The 22046-nt window shown below is 44.9% G+C and overlaps 1 long non-coding RNA gene across 1 annotated transcript; it reads left to right on the forward strand.

The window, feature by feature from the left end:
• The first annotated feature begins 1880 nt into the window (after window positions 1-1880).
• On the forward strand, window positions 1881-21849 carry LOC140514941 (uncharacterized). The gene is made up of 3 exons (XR_011970777.1): window positions 1881-1948; window positions 18980-19192; window positions 21670-21849. It is a non-coding gene; the product is annotated as an uncharacterized lncRNA (long non-coding RNA).
• The last annotated feature ends 197 nt before the right edge of the window (window positions 21850-22046 follow it).

The following is a 22046-nucleotide window of genomic DNA, read 5'->3' on the forward strand; positions in this document are numbered from 1 at the left end:
ATGTGCTAAAGGATCATATCTTTATCATCTCACAATGAAGTGAAAGATGTAGAGATTACAGTCCACCAATATTTGTTGACTATAAAAAAATTGATCCGCTTGAACAAAAGGTCATTTTATGAGTGTTTTTCCAACAAGGTGTCTCCCATTCATCTACTGATCAAAATCTTTCGCTATTCCTTCAAAAATGTGACAACAGAAATCATGTTGGTCATTGACCGACTAATAATAAATATCAAAGAATAAAATGGGGAGCTCCATGGCCCACTCCATTTGCTGCTTTGGTGGAGGACAGGGAAGCATCCAAGAGAAGGCGGGATTCCATTCTGATGGATGAGATGATCATCTACATGCTCCTGTTTGTTCATGCCAGTGCACTAATTACATCAAGCCGCAGCACATCGCTGAGCCTCCTGGAAGAGATCTGTAACCACTCAGATGGGTTTGGCCTGTCCATCCACTCCAGAAAGAACAAATAAATAAACAAAGTCTATTGCCCAGATTTCAACATGTGCTTAGATGGAAAACCAGCAGAGCTCGTCCACCAGTGTATATGTTTTGGATCAGACAGATGGGCAAGGAGTTGAAGAGGAGGAGGAGAATGGATTGTCTGGCTTTCAGAAAATTACAGTACTCATTCCCTGGCCTCAGGCTTCCCATGAAAACAAAATTCCATCTTTTCCAATACTAATGTTCAATTAGTGATGCTATATGGCACAGAGACATTGAAAGCACTCATCTCTGAAGAATTAAAAATGATCAGGATGATGGAGACATGCTGTGGGAGAAGCAGGTTGCAGTGAGAATCAATGAGAGAAAAGAAAAGGTGGAAAAGTTGCCATCAGGGAATTAGAGGGGAGGGCAAGGAGATGGGATGATCATATGGCAATGATGAGGGTGGCCAGTATTTTCCACTCCTGTACTCCTCATGTTGGAAGAAAGTGAGGCAGGCCTCCAGCACATTGGTAGGGGAGAAATCCCAATGACAAAGATAAATGAGAGCCCCCTTGGACGGCCAAGCATGGCGAGGTGTGTTCTGTATCACTAGACAGAAATCTTGAAATGATGAGATCCCAAATCCAGGAGTAATTCTGAGGTTTCAAAGAAAATGTTGGGATAGCCTGACTGGATAGTTCCTTTTCCCTTTCCTCTCCAGAAGTCTTATTCTTTCTGGCCAAATTCAAGCCATCTACATCCCATTTCTCACCTCCATACTTTTGCACAAGATGTCTCCCTTTACTCTTTTCACCTTTGTGTCTGGAACCCTCACCTGAGGCTCAGCTATCAGTGCCTTTCCCATTTCCTCCAGGTTTGCGTGATCCCTGGCACCTCCCACATCACTCTGTATTTACTCTCTGTACATGTGTTGCTTCTTCACAGTAGAACTGAAGCTCCCTGAAGGCAGAAACTGCTTAATTTGTGTTTCTGTGTCCCCTGGAACTTACTAAAGCTTATTATGTTGGACTGAGCTGCATTCAAAATCCAGCCTTACCAAGGCCTAGAGGCTCAGACAGTCCTGTCAGGCCCTTCTTTTCTCTGTTCCTTCCCAGGGTCCTTGGTCCTTTGAGGTCTGTCTCCTCTACTGGAAGAAGGTCCTCCTGCCTCACCTACTCCGTTCAAGAACAGGGATATCCTACAGCCAGTCTGGATAGGGGAACCATGGAGAAGCCAAGCCACTCTCCAGAGACACCAGAGTTGGACCTGGGCAGCCACTCTGTACTGTCCATTGGAGTGAGCCACAGCAAAGCTGAGCCAAGCTCCAGAGGCATGACAGTGGGGCCCATGCAGCAGTTTTGGACTGATCATTGGCTATCTGGGCTGATGACAGATGAACAAAGTCCATTATGACTCTGGAAAAGAGGAGCTAGAGTCACAGATGCCTAACTTCTGGAGTCAACCTGGCAAAAGACTCAGCAGCCCATCCTTCACAGCATTCAGTGTCTCGCTGGTAAGTGCATGACTGCTGATGACCTGCAGAAAGGCCAGACTTCACAGCCTAGCCTTCTCCATACAACTCCTCCCCCAGCCCCTTAGTGGAGCACTACAGGAGCACTAGGATTGAGCTAATGCAAGGACAAACAAATGATTTGGGCAATAAGATCTCGTGTTTTACGCAGCAGGGTTGGCATCCCCAGGTAAAGCCCTGGATCTACAATAAGATGGTGACTTTCTCTAACACTTACACATTTACTAAGTGACTTCCTCCAAGAATCCCCAGCAGACAATTTCTGGAAGTATGAGCAGGCAGTTAAGGCCAAGCTGCTACACCTGCTGCTAGCTCACTCACATTCACTCCTAAGATCATAGATGCATAGGCTGTTTTCACCCAGGAACCCCCTGAACACCCTTGATGACAGAAGTTCCTGGAGGCATCCAGACCTCTCAACATTAAGGTGATTGGAAATTCCCTCACTCCTGCTATAGGCAAGCTGACCAACTCCCACTCCAGGCTCTGGAGAGAAGGGGGTTTACCTCTGGGAGAATATCCCTCCCACCACCCTCCTTAATGATGGGGTTGTTCAGTCATTTGTGACTCCTCATTACCCAATTTGAGGTTTTCTTGGCAAAGACACTAGAGTGGATTTCCTTCTCTAGCTCATTTTACAGATGAGGAAACTGAGGCAAAGAGGGGGAAGTGACTTGCCCAGGGTCACCCAGCTAGTCCGTGTCTGAGGCTGGATTTGAACTCAGGTCTTCCTGACTTCAGGACCAGAGCTCTAATTCACTGAGCCATCAGCTGCCTCAACCAGTAACAGTTAGTACTGCCCAAACATGGGAATGGGCTGCTTCCATTGGTGGAAGTCTTCCGTCAGAGGCTGATTGGCCACTTGTTGGGGATATTTCTCAAGGATGGGGGGGGAGGGGAGAAGGAAACACCCTTCTGAGATCTGATATAAGGTTCTTCGATTCTGAGTTATCAGGCCCCTCCTCTACCCCTTCACCCCCCACCCCCTAGCTTTCATGCCCAGGCCAATCTGATGAAAATCTCTTGTTCCCAGAGGACATATTATAGTTGTGTATTTATTCATTCACATGCTCATACAGAGCTTAACAGAGGAAGGGAAAGCATGGCTGGCTGACAAGAATCCAGAAACCAGACACCAGCCCCTCTCAGGCCCTACCTCAGCCCATCATTTGGTTTTCTTTTTGAAATCTGTAAATCGGAGATAAGTCCCAGACTCCACCTTCATCCCCTCCCCCAATCCTCTACCTTTCCTGGAGCTGGCCCTTCTCAGGCTGGACGTGACAGACTGATTGAGCCAAATGGGGCCCAGCAAGAAGAGAGAAGAGACCTGCTCGCTGATCTGCAGCCTGGCCTTGTGCCAGGGAGGGCGGGCTGACAGCTGTCTCTACACTGCCTCCAGGACACCAGCAGCTTTTTCCAGCTGGGCTCTACAGAAGCAGAAAGCAAACTTGCCAAGCAAACCCAGAGCTGCTCTTCAAGATAGATCTATAGTCTCCTTGAGGTGGGTGCCCCCTCAGTAGTGCTGATTGCAGCACATCTCCTCTCACATGACTCTTGTCTAAGACCTCACTTAAATAGGGAGTCCAGCTGGCATACAGACAGCCTTCCTCTGAGTGATGGGCTCTAGACCTGGAGCATACAAACCTTCATGCCCATGAGTCATCCCCACCTTTATTTGTGGAGATTGGGAGCCTGATCTCTCCTGAGGGCTTGGTAGTCTCATTGAGAAGAGCTTGTGGTGCTTGCGATATGATCCCAATAGAACATGTCAGGAGAAGTCTCTAAAGGCTCTCCTGTCTAAAGGATTATAGATTTGGAACTGGAATTGATTTTAGAAGTCATCTAGTGTAAACCCCCATTTTACAGCCAAGGAAACCAAGGCCCAGAGAAGTTAAGTGACCAGTCCAAGATCCCATCAGTGGCAAGTAACAAAGCCAGGTCATCTGGTTCCAAATCCAGGGCTCTCTGTCCCATCGTCATCCCCTCTTCCTTAGTCACCCCCATTGACACTTCTGGACAGCTGCCATCTTCCTCTTCCATGCTTTGTTCAAGACCGAGTGTTGGCCGAATGGAAAATGGGAATGATTGCTGTCCAGGCAGGCTTTCACCATCTCCCAAAAGGAAATCGGCAGCCCCATTCTGCTTCCCATCTGCCCCTCACCTTGCCCTTCTGGCACACTCAATGACAGTCAATCAGCTGTCCCACAAGCCTCTTCTCCTTAAGTTACATAAGCACATTCCTTTAGCCTTTCCTGGATTGGCCCATTTTTGAACCCTTCTCTGGCCCAGTTCCTCTCCAGGTGCTCTGCTCCAAGCATTTAATCAGGGGCTCAATCCTTCCCTGCCACTCTCTAGACCTATTATGGTGGAACCTGAAGTTGGCCTTGGAGGCTACCTGCTCATTCTCAATGGGAAATCAGCCTAAGGTCCTCCTGGGTGGGCTGGGACCCTCCCACAGGCCCTGACATGTTCAAAGCAGGACCTAGCCAACTAATTTCCATCTTACCTGAAGCTCTGGAGGCAGGAGAGAGAGGGAGGAAGTCTCAGTGAGGAAGGAATGTCCTCAATGAGGAGGAAGTCTCATGACCTTTCCAAACAAGTGTTGTGGAAAATGTTGCCCTTAGGAGAACAGAGTCAGTTTGATTGGGAAATAATCCCTTTGGCTAAAAATGGGACAATCAAATGATGCCTTTGCCAGAGAGTATGAAACCTTCTTGCTGTTTAGCCAAACAAAAATACTGCCCAAATATTCCCACTCATTTCTGGAGTGTTTCACCTCTCTCCAAATCCCCTTCCTCCCAACAAGTCTGCCAGAGGAAAACATGATCTATATTTTACAGTTGGGGAAACTAAGGCACAATATTAGATGAAGCTGATTGCCCAATGTTGCATTGCTTATAGATAGAAGAGCCAGGATATGGGGCCATGGTTTCTACTATGACAATGTTGGCATGAGCAACATTCATTCTTTGCTAGAGGGTTTTCAACCATGCTCTTTGCCAGTGCAAGTCATAGCCCAGCACAGTACATGCTGAGGGTCAAGGACACTTAAGGACAATGTTCTCGGAGGGTTAGAGCACAGATACAAAACAGTCTGGGCACTTACAGCAAACAGCAGAGGCAATCAAACAGCAGAGGAAGTGAGCAGGGGAAAGCTGGAGACACCAATCACGAGGAAGGCAACCTCCTTTTCAGTACTTCTTGACCCTGTCCCTTATATTGCTTCATCCAGTGAGGAGAGCCCAGATAACCCTACAAGAAAGAGCTAGAAGTGGCTACATACTGTCCCAAGGGCACTGGGAGAACTCCCTTCTGCTCTCCGGGCATCTCTGGAATGAAGAGGTGCCTCAGTACTCTCTAAAGCGCTGTCCAGCTCAAACTTGTTTACTAACAGAGGTTGCCTAGCTCTCGACAGAATGAAATAGATTTGTAAAACCCTTTCCAGACCTTAAAGCACCATATAAATTCTAGGTAGAGACCATTATCATTGCTCTCATTGTTACTTATCATGTTATTTTTATTAATCCTGGGAGGAGCTGGAAAATAAAAATAAATAGTACCTGAAACAAGCCAGTTCAGCAAACATCTATCTTTCAGCACTAATCATGTCCAAGGCACTGTGCTGTTTGCTAGGGATAAAAAAATGAGGAAACAAGTCCTACCCTCAGGGAGCTCACATTCTGTCCACAAGTCATTTGAGCCTTCATTATTAGAAGGACCTTAAGTTCTATCCTTTCTCTCCCTTCCCTTCCCATGGGCCCTCTCCTGGTTCAGGCCACAATTACTTCCTGCTTGGATTATTGCAATAACTCATAAATGGCCTCTCTACCTCAGGGTTTCCCCCTCCAATCTCTCCTGAACTACATCCAGATTCTTCTCCCATAATATTCCTTTCATCACATCACTCTCCTTCCTAAAGCCTTGAATGACTTCCTGTGGTCCCCAGAGTCAATTCCAGACTCCTCAGATTTTGATTTGAGAATTTTTACAGTGGGTCACAGCCCACCTTTCCAGATGACTTTCCAATTTGGACTCTCTGCTGGTCTACTCGCTGTCGCAAACACACACCTTGTGTCTTCCCAACCCTGGACTTTTACCCACTTTGTTCTCTCTTCTTGAATGACCTCCCCACTCCTCTTCATCCACCAGAATTCTGTCTCTGGATTACAGCCTCAACCAGATGGCTTTCCTCAAAGGTCTAGCTCAACGGTCCTTCCTTTGGGCTCTCATTTGCACTTGTCTGTATCACTTAGATACCATAATTTCTTTGCAATTAACTTTTCTATACACTGAATCCCCAATTAGATTCTAAGTTCCTTGAGGGCAGAGTCCATAAACTTTCCTAACATAGTTCTCTGCACATAGTAAGTATTCCATAAATGTTTGTGGATGGAACTGACTTAGTGGTATGTCCAAAAGTACTTAATAAGAGAGAGGAAGGGAGAAAGAGAGGCAGAGACAGAGAAACAGAAACAGAGACAAAGAGAACAAGGTGATTCTTCCCTTTGTCCTCTGGGGAAAAAGAGAAACTCAAGGCAGAACAAGACAGACTCCACTGAAAGGCTCACCAAGCCAAATAATGGGAAGGTATACACAAGAAAATCCCTGGTGACAAATGTTTGAACCAATGAATTTCTTCAAGGCTGTTGCTACCTTGCCTCTCCTCTAGAAATCTTTGGTCTAATACAGTCACTGGGTTGTGAGCCAGAGGATCTGGGTTCAAGTCTTGGCTCTGATATTTGCTACTTGCATGACCTTACCTCCACTAGCCTTGTTCAATTAAAAAGACCCTGAAGTGCCTTACAGCCTTAGACCCATGCTGATTTGGGAGAAGGGAGGCAGGTTATGGGAATTCTCCTTTAGAAAATCTCTGGGCCAGGAACAAACCGTGAAAGTTGGCAGAGCCCTGTCAGAGGTAGCTTAATGCAGAGAGTACTCTGCGGCACTGACCTGGAACCTTCATTTTAAGGTAAGTGCCCAGGCCAGCTGTGTCATGCTCCATCATTACTCTCAAGACTCCATCACTGATTTTCGGAACATTTTTCTGCACCATGACCCCACCAGGGGATTTCCCCTCTGCCTTCCCCTCCCCCTCACCCCTATCAGCTTTCCAGTTTGCTTTACAGAGTTGCCCCTACCCCCACATTAGGATGTAAGCTCCTGGAGGTGAGGAATTATCTTTCTTCATACTTATATTTGTATTTCCAGCTACTTGGAACCTACTAAACACTTAACAAATGCATGTTGACATGCTGGACTTGGAGCGAGGAAGTCCTGAGTTCAAATCCTTCGTCAGACATTTATCAGCTGTATGACCCTGAGAAAGTCCCCTACTGATCTCAGCCACAGTTTCTTCATCTGTAAAATGAGAAAGGAGCCTCTACCTCACAGAGGGGTAATGGGGATCAAATGAAACAATCTCCATAAAGAGCTTCGCAAACCATGAGGCGCTATAGAAACATCAGCTACTACTATTTGTCAGTGTCTCTATCCAAACAACAGGGCCAGAACTCTAGTCTACTACCAGCTTCACTTTGAAATGATTCATGGAAAAAGTGATGCCTTTGGATTCCAAGGTCATGGGTTCAAGTCCTGATTCTGCCACTTCAGGTTTTGCTGTATGACACTTTGCAAGTTAATTCCCCAATCCTGTTTGGTCCCTTCCTCTGAAGGATGAAGTGGGAAGACTTATTTCCAAGGTCTCCATGAGAAATTCTAGTTATTTATAGGCACATAGTAAAACTCACCTGGCTTCTTTTAAAGCAACTGATCCAGCTACTAGGAAGCCATGGTTTCCATCAGCTTCTAAAGCTATTTTCCCGATGGCTCTGCTTTGGAAACCCAGCCCCAACTCTGCCTACACAACAATCATCTCTTTTTCTCTGCTCTCACCGTGTAGTTAGCAATGCCAAGTTAGCTGCACATCTATTCCCCACCTCCTTTCCTCCCTGTCTCCCTGTGTCTCACTTTCTCTCTTGCTTTTTCTCTGTCTTTCTCATTCTGTCTCTGCCCCTCTGTCTCTCTTGCTTTCTGTCACTGTCTCTGCTCCCATCTCTGTCTCTATCTCTCTCCCTCTCAGTCTCTCTCTCTGCTCCTGTCTCAGTCTCCCTGTCTATCTCTCTCTGTTTCTCTTGTTTTCTCTCTTTCTCTCTCTCTTGCTTTCTTTCTCTCTCTGCCACTCTGCCTCTGCTTCCATTTCTGTCTCTATCTCTTTCCCTCTGTCTGTCTGTCTCTCTTGCTTTCTCTCTGTGTCTCCATCTCTGCACCTCTATCTGTCTCTCAGTAGCTGGAGTATCATGGCCTAGGCATGGTTGACCCCCCCTTAGCTCCAGGTTTCCTCTGCCCCTCCCTCTTCTATAAGCAGACCTGGCCAGGAGCTACATGGCTCCGAATCACTCTCCTGAATGCTTGGTCCAGGTCACAGCTTCATTGACAGCTCCTTAGGTACACTTGTGTTCCTACAGTCCCTCTAGCCATTTGCCTTTGCCCTTCTCTTTTGTCTAATGGGTGGGAGACGGGAGCTGGCTTAATTAGTATTTCTCTGTTGATCAAGGATTTAAGGCATTTTTTAATATGACTATTGATAGCTTGAATTATTTCCTCTGAAAATTGCCTGTTCACATCCTCTGATCATTTATCCACTGGGAAATAGCTCTTATTCTTGTCAACCTGACTCAGTTCCTTATTTATTTAGGAATGAGACCTTTATCAGAGAAACTTTCTACAAAGATTCTTTTCCCCAGTGAGAATATTGAGTGTTGATGAGCTTCTTTCAATAGACCCAGCCTTCCAGGTGACTCAGTGAAGGTCACCTAGGCAGCTAAATGGCACCGCAAAGTCTAAAGATCCGTGCCCGGAGTCAGGAAGACTTGATCCCAGATCCTTCCTGGCTGTGTGACTCAGGGCAAGTCACTTAACATCTGTCTGCCCCATTCTCCTCAAATGTAAAGTGGGGATAATAATAGCACCTGCCTTGCAGGTTTCTTGTGAGGCTCAAATGGGATAATATTTGTAAAGCACCCAGCCTAGTGCCTGATACATAGTAGGCACTCAAGCAGTGCTTATCCCCTTCTTGCCTTCTGAGCACCAAGATACTTTGGAGTTCTGACTACTTGGTGTTCTAAAAAGCACTACTCAGTCTCCTGCCCACTGAAACAAGGGCTCAGTAAACATCCTAGGGTGGGTGGGAAGAGGCAGCCAAGTGGACTAAGAAGAATGTAGGCAGAAGACCCGAGCTCAGCCACTTTAGGGAAATGTGTGAGCTTGAGTCTCATCACCTGAAAATGGGGGTCAGAAAACAGTGTCCATACAACCCATATGGAAACTTTGAATGCCATATGCATGGCAACTCCAGTAGGTCAACAAACATTTATTAACTTCCTATTGTGAAGGCATAATTAAAACCATTTTCAGATTCTCTAGAAACACTAAGAAATGCTTTTTCTCCAACCTAAAATCTTACCTAGAATTTTCCCTTAGAAAAGAGAGAACAAAGGCTAGAGCTTTTCTCTGAAATGGAGTGAGGATAACCAAGTGTAACTCCTGTCTCCATGAGATTATCATCTTCCCACTCACCTGAATACATTGGTGTCATGACTCATCTGGAGACAGCATATTCTCTTTTGAAATCGAAAGGGTAAGATTTTGATCGCAGGAAAGAACTATTAAGGAGAAGGGGTCCAGGAAGGAACTGAGTGGTGACTGTTTCTGGAACGGTTACCCCAAAATGCATTATAACATATTGTAATCATTTCCCTGATCAAGATCCCTATAAATGTCTTCTGAAATTTTCCTGGAACAGAGTCATGTCAGGAGTCATAAGGGACTGACAATCTGGACCGGTCTTTCCAATCTAGAAATGCTTTGGATATAGAGTAAGGCTGTATTCAATAAAATTGTTCTTGGCAGATTTAAGATTAAATCACAGAAAACTGTATTAATATTAACACTTCTCTTCAATGCTACTATGTACCTAGCATTGTGCTAAACCCTGAGGGATACAAAGAAATACAAAAACATGGTCCTTGCTCTAAAGGAACCTACATTCTAATGGGGAAAATGACAGGCAAGCAACCATGTATCATCTTTCTTTAATGAGCATTAGTCATTATATTGGAATGCCTTAATGAAATACAATAAAATATAATCTAACACTAAACACAATACAGTGTTATCTTGGATATCACATTGAATTGTGTACCATATTGTATTGCATAGTGCTGTACTGAGTCATCACATTGTGCCTGCCATGCTTTCTCTCCTCATCTCCCCACCAGTTGAAATCTTCCCGTTTCTTTAAAGACTAGCTCAGGGACTGTCCTGTCCACAAAGCCTTCTCTGATGTGTCCAGCTGAAAGTGGTCTCCTCCAATTTTCCTGGAGTATCTTGTCTGGATCACTTCTCTGTCTCCTCATTCCCTACCTTGCATTGGGTGTACTGGTTTGCAAAGATATTCTAAATACCCCTCCCTTATTGGACCTTATATAAGGTCCTCCAGGGCAGGCTTTGTGTTGCTGTATCCCAGGTTCTTTCAGTTGTGTAGAGCTTGGCATATAGTAGGTGCTGAGTGAATTAGGAGTGAATGAATGAAATGATGCCTCTCTCCACATGAGTTTATTGGTGATGAGCATGGATGATGAGGCAGGGATGGAGATTCCATGGGGTCAAATGGGCAATGTTGAATGCCAAGATTCTGAGGAACACTAGTTTTAGCCTTACTGTTCTTCGATCACTGTCTGTTTATCAAGTGGAATCTTCCTTGAGAAGACACCATCTAGTGACATAGGGAAGGGGGTTGCTTAGGGAGACTGGACTATAGCGACTTGTTGATACGAATTACCATTCCATGAGAATACAACACAATATGCTACTTGTACTTATATTATTATTGTTTCTATCTTTTTAAATTTCACATTGGCAAAATTCAATTAATTCCTTCCATCAATATTACATTCCAGCGTGAATGCGAAGCCATGCCTGGAACGCACTCACTTTCCACCCCTCTCTGTTTCTTGAATCATTGCCTGTCTCTTTAAAGCTCAACTCAATTGTCTTCTCCTTCAGGAAGCCTTCTAAGATTCCAGTCTTAAGCCTTTAATTCTCCCCACTTTAGAGCTGAGGAAACTGAGTTCCAAAGACAGGAAGGTAGTAGGTAGAAGATCTGTGATTTGCACTGGACTGCTCCCAGTCATCCCCAGCACTGTGAACCATACAATAGTGGGTGCTAGAGTTTTAACATTTTTACATAGCTTATCTCGTTAGATCTCATGTCATATCTCTTTGTATCTGCAGAACTTAGGACATGCCTGGAACATAGTAGGTTCTTAATAAATGTTGACTGACAGATTCTCACAACAATCCTGTTCTATTGCTATCCCCATTTTGCAGATTAAGAAAGGTGGACTCAGAGAGGTAAAGTGATTTGCTCAAAGGCACACAGCTAGTCAGAGGACGGACTATATCCCAGGGCTCTTATTTCTATTTTCCCTGAAGGACTATACTCAATTTTGCTGGATAGATTTTACTTGGTTATAATCCTAGCTCCTTTGCCTCCCAAGTCCCCTTCTTCTTCATCATCATGGTAGCTGCTAAATCTTGTGTGATCCTGACTGTGGCTTCATAGTACTTAAATTCTCTCATTCCCACTACTTTAAGAACTTTCTCCTTGACATGGGAGTTCTGGATTTAAGCTATAATATTCCTAGGTGTTTTCATTTGGGAATCTATTTCAGGAAATGACTAGTACTTTCTTTCAATCTTACTTTGCCTTCTGGTTCTAAGATATCTGGGTAGTTTTCCTTTATAATCTCTTGAAATATTATGATGTCTAGGCTCCTTTATTGATCATGGCTTTCAGGTAGTCCAATAATTCTTAAATTATCACTATTCAATCTATTTTCTAGGTCAGTTATTGTTTGAATGACATATTTCACATTTTTTCTATTTTTCTTCAGTCTTTTAACTTTGTTTTATTGCTTCTTGAAGTCTCATGGACTCATTAATTTCTACTTGGCCAATTCTAATTTTTTAAGGTTGCTTTCTTCAGTGAAGTTTTGTACTTCTTTTGTCATTTTGCCAATTCTGATTTTAAAGGAATTATTTTCTTCAGTACTTTTTGTTCCTCTTTTACCAAGCTCTTATTTTTCCACAATTTCTTGAATTGCTCTCATTTCTTTTCCTAAATTTTCCTTTACTACTCTTATTTGATTTTTTAAAATATTTTTGCTCGATTTTTATCTCTTTACCTCTTCTAGGAATTCTTGTTGGACTTGTGTCTAATCTGCATTTTTCTTTGAGGCTTTGATTACAGGCATTTTCAAATTATTGTCTTCTTCCTAGTTTCTGTCTTTAGCATCCCTGTAACCATAGGAGCTTTTTATGGTCAGGTTCTTTTTTGTTGTTGTTACTCATTTTTTCCAGGTTATTCCTTGACTTTGGACTTTATGTTAGAGTTGGCTCTGCTTACTTCTGGGAGAGATGACTAACTTGAGTTTCTACTTTTTAAATCCTACTACTTTCACATCTCAGTAGGAGTCTGTAAATTTTTGGTGCTTCCAACGCAGTATGATCTGGGGAGAGATTTTTTCATTGCCTTCTTGATCTGTTCCCTGGTCCTTACATAAGTAGGGGCCCTGCTTCCCATGACCACTCCTGCTTGACCTGGAACTGTGACCCAGAACTACACAATGGGCAACAGAGATGCCAAATGGTACCCAATGTTGCACCCAGTGCTAGTATAGGGGTTCCTTAGCATCACTTTCTGCCCAGGCTTTCAGTCCCCTTACTATTCCTGGGCAATAGGTTGCTCCCCCACCCAGGACTTCCACAGTCATAAACCACTGCTGCCACCACCCATTGCAGCTTCTGCTGTGCTGCCCTCCTGGCCAGCCCTCATACAAGTGTCCACAGTGCCTTTGTCTTCCTAAGTTACTCTGTGTTGGAAAAATACTCATGGTGAATTTTTCTGGACTTTCCCATTCCTGATCCATTTTGGTGCATTTTCTATGGTCATTACAAAAGAGGTTTGGGGAGGGGAGCTCTGGCAGTTGTGACCTCTCATTCCTCCATCTTGACTCTACTTTCAGTTCATGTCCAAGAGCAGTGTTCTATCCACTACACCACACTGCTTTTTGAAGAGGCATCCTATTCCTTCCAGCTGCCCAGGCTATGGATGTTAGTTACCAGGATTGGGTTGTCTGGCTCTCCTTCAAGATAAGAGCTGCTAACATTTATATGGCACTTTACATTTTACAAAAGTCTTTACAGATATTAAATACAGACCTACAAATACTTGTTTAATATTTGACATGAATGAAGTTGAAAGCTTTAAGTTTTACCTCTTCCTAATCCCCCCAGCCAGCTGTTGGGGGGGGGAGAGGAAGGAGGAGAGATGAAAAGATGAACTGAGATCCCACAGCCGTTGTTCTAATTAAATCAAGAAGTGAGCATGGATTTCAGACCCAAATTGAGTCATCTGGGACTGGCATAGGAAGCTAATCAAAATGCCCACGTGAATTCAGAAGGGGCTAGATGTGAGCTCAGGGCCTCTGGGCTTCTTCTCAAGCTTCCTCCCCTATCATAATGGGGGCTTGGAAAGGAATCACAAAATGGACCCAAGGGCTATGGTCAGAGGGGCTCTTTGCACATAGGACCAGACACGTGTAATGTCATCAGCACAGGGAACTCCCAGTCAAGTAATGGTCCTGTCCATGTTGATCTTCACCCACTCTGCAGTGTTCAGCTTAGAGAGTTGCCTGCTGCACTCAGAAGCCAAAGGACTCACCCAGGATCTCAGATATTGTGTCAGGTCAGAGACAGGACCAGAATGCAGATGTGCCTGACTCAGCCTTCTCACCGCCCTCCCCCCCAGCAAATATTCCCTACTAGTGGACACCCTTTGCCATAGACTATGCCATAGACCCCATTACCACAGGGTCATCAGGAATGCCTGAACACCTGTGACTGGAACTTGAAACTAGGCTGGACAATCAATTCATCACTCAACAAACGTTTATTAAGCACCTACTATGTACCAAGCACTATGGATACAAAGAAAGGCAAAACAATCCTTGCCCTCAAGGAGCTCATGATCTAATGGGGGACACAATGTGGAAACATCTGGGTACATACAAGATGAACACTGAGGGAACAGAGCAGAAACATTTTCTAGAGCTGGCTAGGAATCTCAGCTCTGCCACTTTCTCCTTGTGGGACCTTGCTTCTGGGCAAGTACAGGAGTGAGCTACCTGTGCCAACCCCTGACTCTCAGCTTTGTCACCCACTGGGAAGCTGGCAGGAAGTGAGGCTTCTCAGGGCTTCTGCAGACTGGAATGAATAGGACCTGCTCTTGCTGCCTAGTCCAGATGGGAGCAGAATCATAGGAAGGCTCTGGTGATTCAGAGAGACCCAAGAGAATTTTTTTTTAATTATACTAGGGTTTCTCATGAAAATCTAAAGCAATGTCAGCCAGAAAAATTCTAGCTCGTGGTTGCCCTGACTTTGCAGCTGAGAGCAAATAATTTGGGGAGAAAACATGTCCCTATGTTGAGGGTTCATGATGTTCAGGATGGATCCTGGCCCAAGAGCTAGAAGGGATCTTGGAGGTCATCCAGTCTAGCTCCCTTCATTTTACAAAAAAGGAAGCTGAGGCCCAGGAAAGTTAAGTGACTTGCTCAAGGTCATAGAATCCTAGGTTTATACCCAGAAGAGACCTCAGAAGCCATAGAGCCCAATATTTTAAAGAAGAGTAAATGGAAGGCAAGGAAGTTAAGTGACTTGCCAAGGTCATGCACGTAGTAAGCATCAAAGGTTGGATTTGAATAGAAGATCTTTGATTCCATAATCAGTGATCCTCACTTTTTCCCCAGCTCCAAATCTACTGTCCAAGACTAGGGAAGCTAGAACCCCAACCCTATATGTGCCTGTGCCAAGTGTCTGAGGACAGATAGGAACTCTGGTCTTCCTGGCTCTAGGATCAGAGCTCTGCTGGCTGCACTTTCCCCACCCCAAATAATGCTTGAACATGTATAAAACATAGAGGATTACAAAAGTAAACATTATATTGAAATACGGCTATTACAATATTTAAAAGAAAAGTTCAAGGACCCCAGATTAAGAGCTCCTGACTCTTAGAGATGATGCCGGCCCTGCATAGTGCATGTAAACACAGCCTCCCAATGGCTAGGCATACTTTCCAAGAGTGCAGGCTATCAGAGATGAAACTGTTCTCACTGAACCTGGTCCTGACTCACACACCTCATTGGCACCATGTGCTGCCATAAGGAAAGGAGCAGGCCACACCTTTGTTCTCTGTCTCTCTCCTCCCAAATACATCCAAACACACTTGGACACTTGAGCAAGCACACACACACACACGTGCCTCAAATGTTTCCCTATGGTTGGACCATCCAGTGGAGTCTTTTTGGAAGCTGGGCCTCACCCCTATTCTATGAACACACCAGACTCCCCAAAGTCATCCAGCCTTACCGATAATCTTCCTCCTTAAGCCCTGGACAAATCATGGATTCAGTGGTGACCTGGATCTCATGACTCAGAACTGACAGGGCCCTGTCCCAGGGCTTGTGGACAAACTAGGTGTGAAGGGGCCAGTCAAAGACACCTCTGGGTCAGATCATCAGAGGGACCTTGGCTAGATTAAGAATAATGACTGGCTGTGGGTTTTCCCAGAGCTCCCAAGAGGATTCCTGAATATGCATGTGAGGAGATGACTTGGAGGCTAATGGATTGATCTCACAGTCATTTAGGAAGGTTCCTGAAGCTATTTTCAGAAAATGGAAAACGTGACTGAAGGCCAACTCTGTGGGGGCTGGCAGAATCAGCTCCGCCGGGAGGCCAGGGGAATGACTTCACAAATGTGAAAATGCCCCCCATGAGGAGGGTTCTGTCTGCCAGCTGCTGGAGGAGGAGGGCTTCCCCTTGTCCAAGAAGGGGAGCTGCTGAAAGGGGCTTAGGCACAGGGCAGAAAGTGTGGTCCATCTACACCCCCCTTCCCCAGGACTCACGAGGGCGTCCAGGAGATAATGGAGGCATGCCCTAGAACTGACTGCAATTGAAAACTCACCGAGAAGGCCCCCAAGTGGCCAACCATGCCTGCTCACCTGCTCTCCACACCTTATTGGTCCAGGAACACATGAGAAACATGGAAAGAGGCAAACTGGGGGCTGGGAGGGAAGAAGGGATCAGAGCACCTGTGCAATATAAGGGGGCAAACTCAGGATTGAATCAGGAGACCTGTGTTGAAATCCCAGTTCTGCTCCATGTCTGGGCCTCAGTTTCCTCATCTCTAAAATGAGATGGTTGACCACTGATGACCTTTAAGGCTCCTTCTAGTGCTTCACCCTATAGTCACCACTGGAGGGAGGGGAAAGGATAGCCATTTTATCTGCCACCATTTCTAAGAGACTGATCTAGGTAGACTGGGTGGATGGAAACCTCCATGAAGGATTGTGATGAATTAAATCGCTTCTCTATAGCACCAAGTATCAGGCTCTATACACAACGGGCACTAAATCAGCACTGACCTCATTAATGAATCGCCTCCATTCAGCAGTTCTAGAGTACACAGTGGGAGAAGCAGAGCAGGTATTTCAAGTGGACAAGGTCAAGACAGCAATATTGGGAAATATCTCCTCTGTGGTGACAAGAGAAAAGAATTGGGGATGGGGGATCAATGAGGATCAAATCCCTTGAGAACTTTTGGTAGGTGACCCTGGCCAAGTCCATTGAGCTCTGCTACCCATAAAATGCTTTCATTCATTCATTCATTCCCCCATAAAGTAGAGATTAATATACCTGTCCAATTAGCTCATCAGAGACAGGTGGATGGCACAGCAGATAGAGCACCAGGCCTGAAGTCAGGAAGACTCCTCTTCCTGAGTTCAAATCTGTCTCAGACACTTACTAACTATATGACCTTGGGCAAGTCACTTCATTCTGTTTCCCTCAGTTTCCTCATTTGTAAAATGAGCTGGAGAAGGAAATGGCAAACCCCTCCAGTGTCTCTGCCAAGAAAACCCCAAACGGGGCCGTGAAAAGTTGGACATAACTGAAAGAACTGAACAACAAACATCTCTAGCCCCTGCCATACAGTAGGTGCTTAATAAATGCTTGTCCAAGCAGCCAACTACCATTCCTTAGGCACCTGGCAATGTGCTAGGTGTTACGCTCGAGAAGCTCCCATTCCATGAGGTAAGATATGATTTTGGTTCACAATTTATATTCTGAATTTACCAAAGAACAAGGAAAACTATACACAGTAGAAAAGAAAAGCAAAATTGGACACAAAGCTGTGAATCTTTGTTATGTCCAGCTCTTCATAAATACATAATAAATTTAACCTCTTTCATTTATTTTTAATTTGGACTCATTTCTTTTTTTTCCAATTAATTCACTTACTAGTACTTTTCCCCAATTACCTGTAAAAATAGTTTTTAATATTCGCTTTTATAAAGCTTTGAGTTCCAAATTTTTCTCCTTTCTTCTCTTCTTTTCCCCTTCTCCAAGACAGCAGGCAATCAGATATGGGTTATGTGTGTGTAATCATATTAAACCTATTTCCATAATAGTCATTCAACCCGTATCTTTCAAAGATGTTCACAGGAGTCGGACAGACATAGGCACAAATACAAGGTATGTGCCAGCACCATAACAAGGCCACTTAGGGGGGAGGAAGAAGAAGAAATGAGATCATAGGTGTGAAGGACAATGAATGTCAGTGGCTGTCACTGCTATCAAGGCAGTGAGTGTGCTCCTAGCATGGGAAAGGGACTGTAGATAGGCCACAGAGATCAAAGATGTCAACAAGTTCCCTCATCAGTCCAGGTCCAGGGGTCAGCTTGGTGACCATCCTGAAACAGGAAATCCTGGGCTGTTTAAGCCTTCAGGAGAATGCTGAGCCCGGGGCTGTTGCAAGGAGTCATACTAAGATTCAATGGATTTCCCAGCATCCTTAGCAAACATAGTGGGCCTTGGAGAGAAACTAGAAAACAGCTCACACTGAGTACGATAACAAAGGACAGAATGGTAAAGGAAAGAAGAGGATGTACCATGAGTGTGTGGAGGCAGCAGCAAGTCCTTTTGCCAAATGGCTTGTGCCCAGAAACATCACAGCCATCTAAATGGAGGTATGCTCTGTGGGGAAGCCCAGCAGCCTATAAGTTGCCACCTCTACTCCTGGGCTCAAGGACACTCAGACCTTGAACCTAATGATCCCCAGCTAACCTAGACAACATTCTTCTAGTGGGAGCAGGGGTGACTCAGGACTTTCATCCCTGACCTCTCCTTTTATCTTCCTGCCTGGCCTGAAACCAGGCTGGGCAACAATTCCCTCCTTAGGAGAGAGATCCAGGTGAATGGGTCCCAGGGCATGATGACCCCCACCAAGGAATTGTTGGGGTGGATGTGTCACCATGGGGCAGTGTGCTCCATGGGGTAGTACTGAGGATCCCAGCAAAGCAGACAGCCACCCCTTACAATTCTTAAATAGGGGATTCCTTTGTAAGTAAAGGCTGAAAGACCTTAATTATCAGAGGATTCAAAGGAGATGGTTCTGATTTGTCCTCCATTAGTATTTCCGGCAAACTCCTTTATTTATTCATGTAAGTGAAGGAGGACCGCAAGGTACCAAGAAAATAACTCACTGGGACAAGAATCAAGAAAAGAGAGACCAGGCAGTATTGTGGAAAGAAAGAGGGTGGGCTGGGGTCAGCAGAATCCTGTTTCAGATCCCACTTTGGACACTGGCTCATGGCATGATGTTGGTCAAGACCCTTGCCCTCTCTGAGGCACAAAAAGTGAGGGAAGGCTTGTAATGTGCTCAGCACAGAGTAGGTGCTTAATGAATTCATTCTGAATGGGAACCATCCCTCATGGGGGGCTCACATTCTAATGAACTGCAAAGTTTTGCTGGAAACATTTGCACTATTCCTAGAGTGCAGACCACTCCTCGAGGTGGAGTTGCAATTTCATTTTCTCGTGTTCTACTCTGTCTGACAGGAAGGAACAGGAAGAGGGCAGAGCCTGTGCTGGGATTTGGCTTCTCCATGTTACCGGAAGCTTCTGCTGAGAGATCTTCACAAGACTGTATCCTGCTGAAACCTGACTTTGGCTTTACCAGCCATGAGTTTGAGAGCTGTCATGGGTTGGGAGTCAGGAGTAGGAGAAATAGAAGGTGGAGACAGGAGAAAGGAGGAGGAGAAAGAAGAACAGGTCAGAAGGAGGAGAAAAAGAAAAAGAGAAGGCAGATGATGAGGGGAGGAGGAGGAGGGGGAGAAGGAGGAGGGAGAGGAAGAGACAGAGGTTTTTTAAAAAAAAAAAAGTTTTTCAAGGCAAGTGAAGGAAGTGAAATCTAAGGCTTCCACCCCAAGGGAAAATATGAGCAGATCACAAATTCCCAGCCTGAAAACAGCCAAAAGACTTGCTCCATCTTGGATTAAGAGACCATTTTAAACAAAACATCATGTCCTTTTGTTAAGAGTCCTTATTGTACTCAAAACTGCTTTCTGAATGACAGCAGTCACACCTGCTTCCCCAAGCAGGGCCATGTGGTGGAGTCAGACTTGGCTTCTCAAGCCAGCCCTGTACCTTCCAGCTTTGTAACTCAGCAATTCTTGACCTCTCTGGACCTGTGTTCCCCCCATCCCTGGCTCTACCATGACAGGATTAGATCAGATACCCTCAAAATTCCCTTCCACTTGGACCCAATTTAGTCAATCTCAATCAATGCAACCTAATCAGTATTTATTAAGCCCTTCCTATGAACCAGGCCTTTGCGGGGCTAGGTATGCAAAAAAAAAAAAAAAAGAGAGAGAGACTATGGCTGCCCTCAAGAGGTGGAACCACAATTAGAAATATGGAGGTGAGTGGAGACTTAAGGAAGAGAAGACAGAAAGAAGAAAGTGTAGCAGGAAGCCTATGGCAGAGAAAGGGAGAATCCCTCAGCTGGTATTATTAGTCAATTCATACAACTGCCAAGAGTGATTGATTGCTTAGCTAACTAGCCAGCCATAACTAAAATCTCTCTTGGCTAGTTCCTTTCCAGTGCCAGGCACCGGGCTAGGAGATGGGTATGGAAAGACAAAAATGAAACAGACTGCACCCTCAAAAAGCTTCCATTTCATGAAGGACATAAAGAAAACAAGGATAGTGTTCAGAGGAGAGGGAGGGCATGAGGCTTTACCAAGCATTCCTGTAATTTTCTAAACCAAAGTGCTTTGTGATCAGGAGAAGCATCCTGATCAAAGATGCAGTACCTGAATGGAACTGGAAGGGGGCCAGGGATTCTACCAAGTGGAGATGAGGAGGTGGTATGTGCCAGGAAGGGGGCAGATAGACTGGACAGACACAAGGACAGAAGCTCTGCCATCTTACCGAGGGAAGAGTCAGTAGCCCGGTGTGACTGGAATGCAGAGTAGTAGACGTGGGGAAGAATGTAGAATCTATCTAGAAGGAGAAAGTTGGGCTGTATGACTCCTAAGATCCCATTGAACTCTACCGTGATCCTGTGCCTGTGCCTCTGGGGATATCAGTAAAAGAATAGGGTCCTGTTTGGGAAATGCATGCTCCCCAGCCCTTCCTCCTCCCTATGCTTTCACCCCACGTGGCTCCCTGAAAAGAATGAAAAACAGTTCATTTAATCAATAAGCATTTATGGAGTGACTACTATGTGCAAGTGTTAGATCTGAGGACCCTCACCTCAGTTTGAGGCACCAAGACCAGTCTCTTAGTCTTTACTTATCCAAAGATCGAGATACTTCAGTCCCTGACTTTTCCATACCACCTACCATTTGTCCTACCAAAAGGAGACCCTATAGATCTTAACCCTTCTGTGCCCGTCTTGGGCTCTCTGCTGGTATTTGCCTAGTTTCCCTTAGATTTAGACCATATATGGCTATAACTTTACTATGCTCTCCAACCATGTCTTTGGCACCGTACATGGTACTTCCTGCCAGTCCTCACCAGTACCCCAGTTACCTAGTTCTGGAACAGTAATCAAATCTATGCCTCTACTGCCCCTTGGAGCCCCCATGGTTCCACTCACCATTCCTATAACTTTCCAAACCAAACGCCTCCACCCTAACCACCACTATCCTCTATGTGTTGTCTCCTACTAGGATGTAAGCTCTCTAACTTCAAGGACTCTCTGTGATTTTGTGTTTGTATTCCCAGGATTTAGCACAGGGTTGAGCACATAGTGAGCACTCAATGCCTTTTCATTCATTCATTCATTCATTCATTCATTCATTCATTCATTCATTCATAGACAAAAGCCCTCAAAGATTATAGATTTCACTGATGTATTATAGTGCCACAGATGCTCTTGACTTATCAGAAGGTTAATGCGATGAATGTTACGATCAAAGTCTGTCTTGACTTAAATTTTCAACTCCTCAGTGACTTCACTGAAACCCCTTCCTTCCCTGCTGTTCATCCATATCACAAAGCCCCTGGGAGCCAGCACCCCCAAGATATCTGTGAGAAAGCCCTGAAGAGCTTGAACTAGAAACTTCAGGATTCCCCTTCCCATGTTTCCACTAGAGTTGGGACACTTTGTAGCCAAAGGGGCTTTTGGACTCAGACTCTTGCCTCTTCAATCATCTGGACAGTGGGTGGCCCCACAAAGACTTACTCTTCTCCCTCTGCCTTTCTTTTGTTCTCTTTTAATTAAGCACAATTCTTTCTTGCAGATGTGGCCTCTACATTTGGAAGTTGCATGGAGGATGTCGAGTCCCTGTGGAAGAAAGATAATCCAGCAGGGCTGGCCAGCCGTGCCCTCCTGCTCCTCACTCCCTTGCTAGGAGTCATTTGATGCAACGTGTAATAAAAATTTTACCCAGCAGGTGGGGGTAATTACCTACAGCTCATATTTCGAGACATTAATAGTCTTTAAAGTGATTCTTTCATCATACACAAGGGCAAGGCTTTTTTTTTTTTTTTGCCAGTTTTTCTTTTAACTCCTTTGTGTGACAGATGATAGAAGTACTTTGGAACATGACATTGCCAATTCTCCTTCTAGCTGCTATGGGGCATTTAATTTATAGCACCACTGAGAGGTTTCTAAGGA

Source organism: Notamacropus eugenii, chromosome 7 (genome assembly GCF_028372415.1).
Source record: "Notamacropus eugenii isolate mMacEug1 chromosome 7, mMacEug1.pri_v2, whole genome shotgun sequence".
Classification (NCBI taxonomy): Eukaryota; Metazoa; Chordata; class Mammalia; order Diprotodontia; family Macropodidae; genus Notamacropus; species Notamacropus eugenii.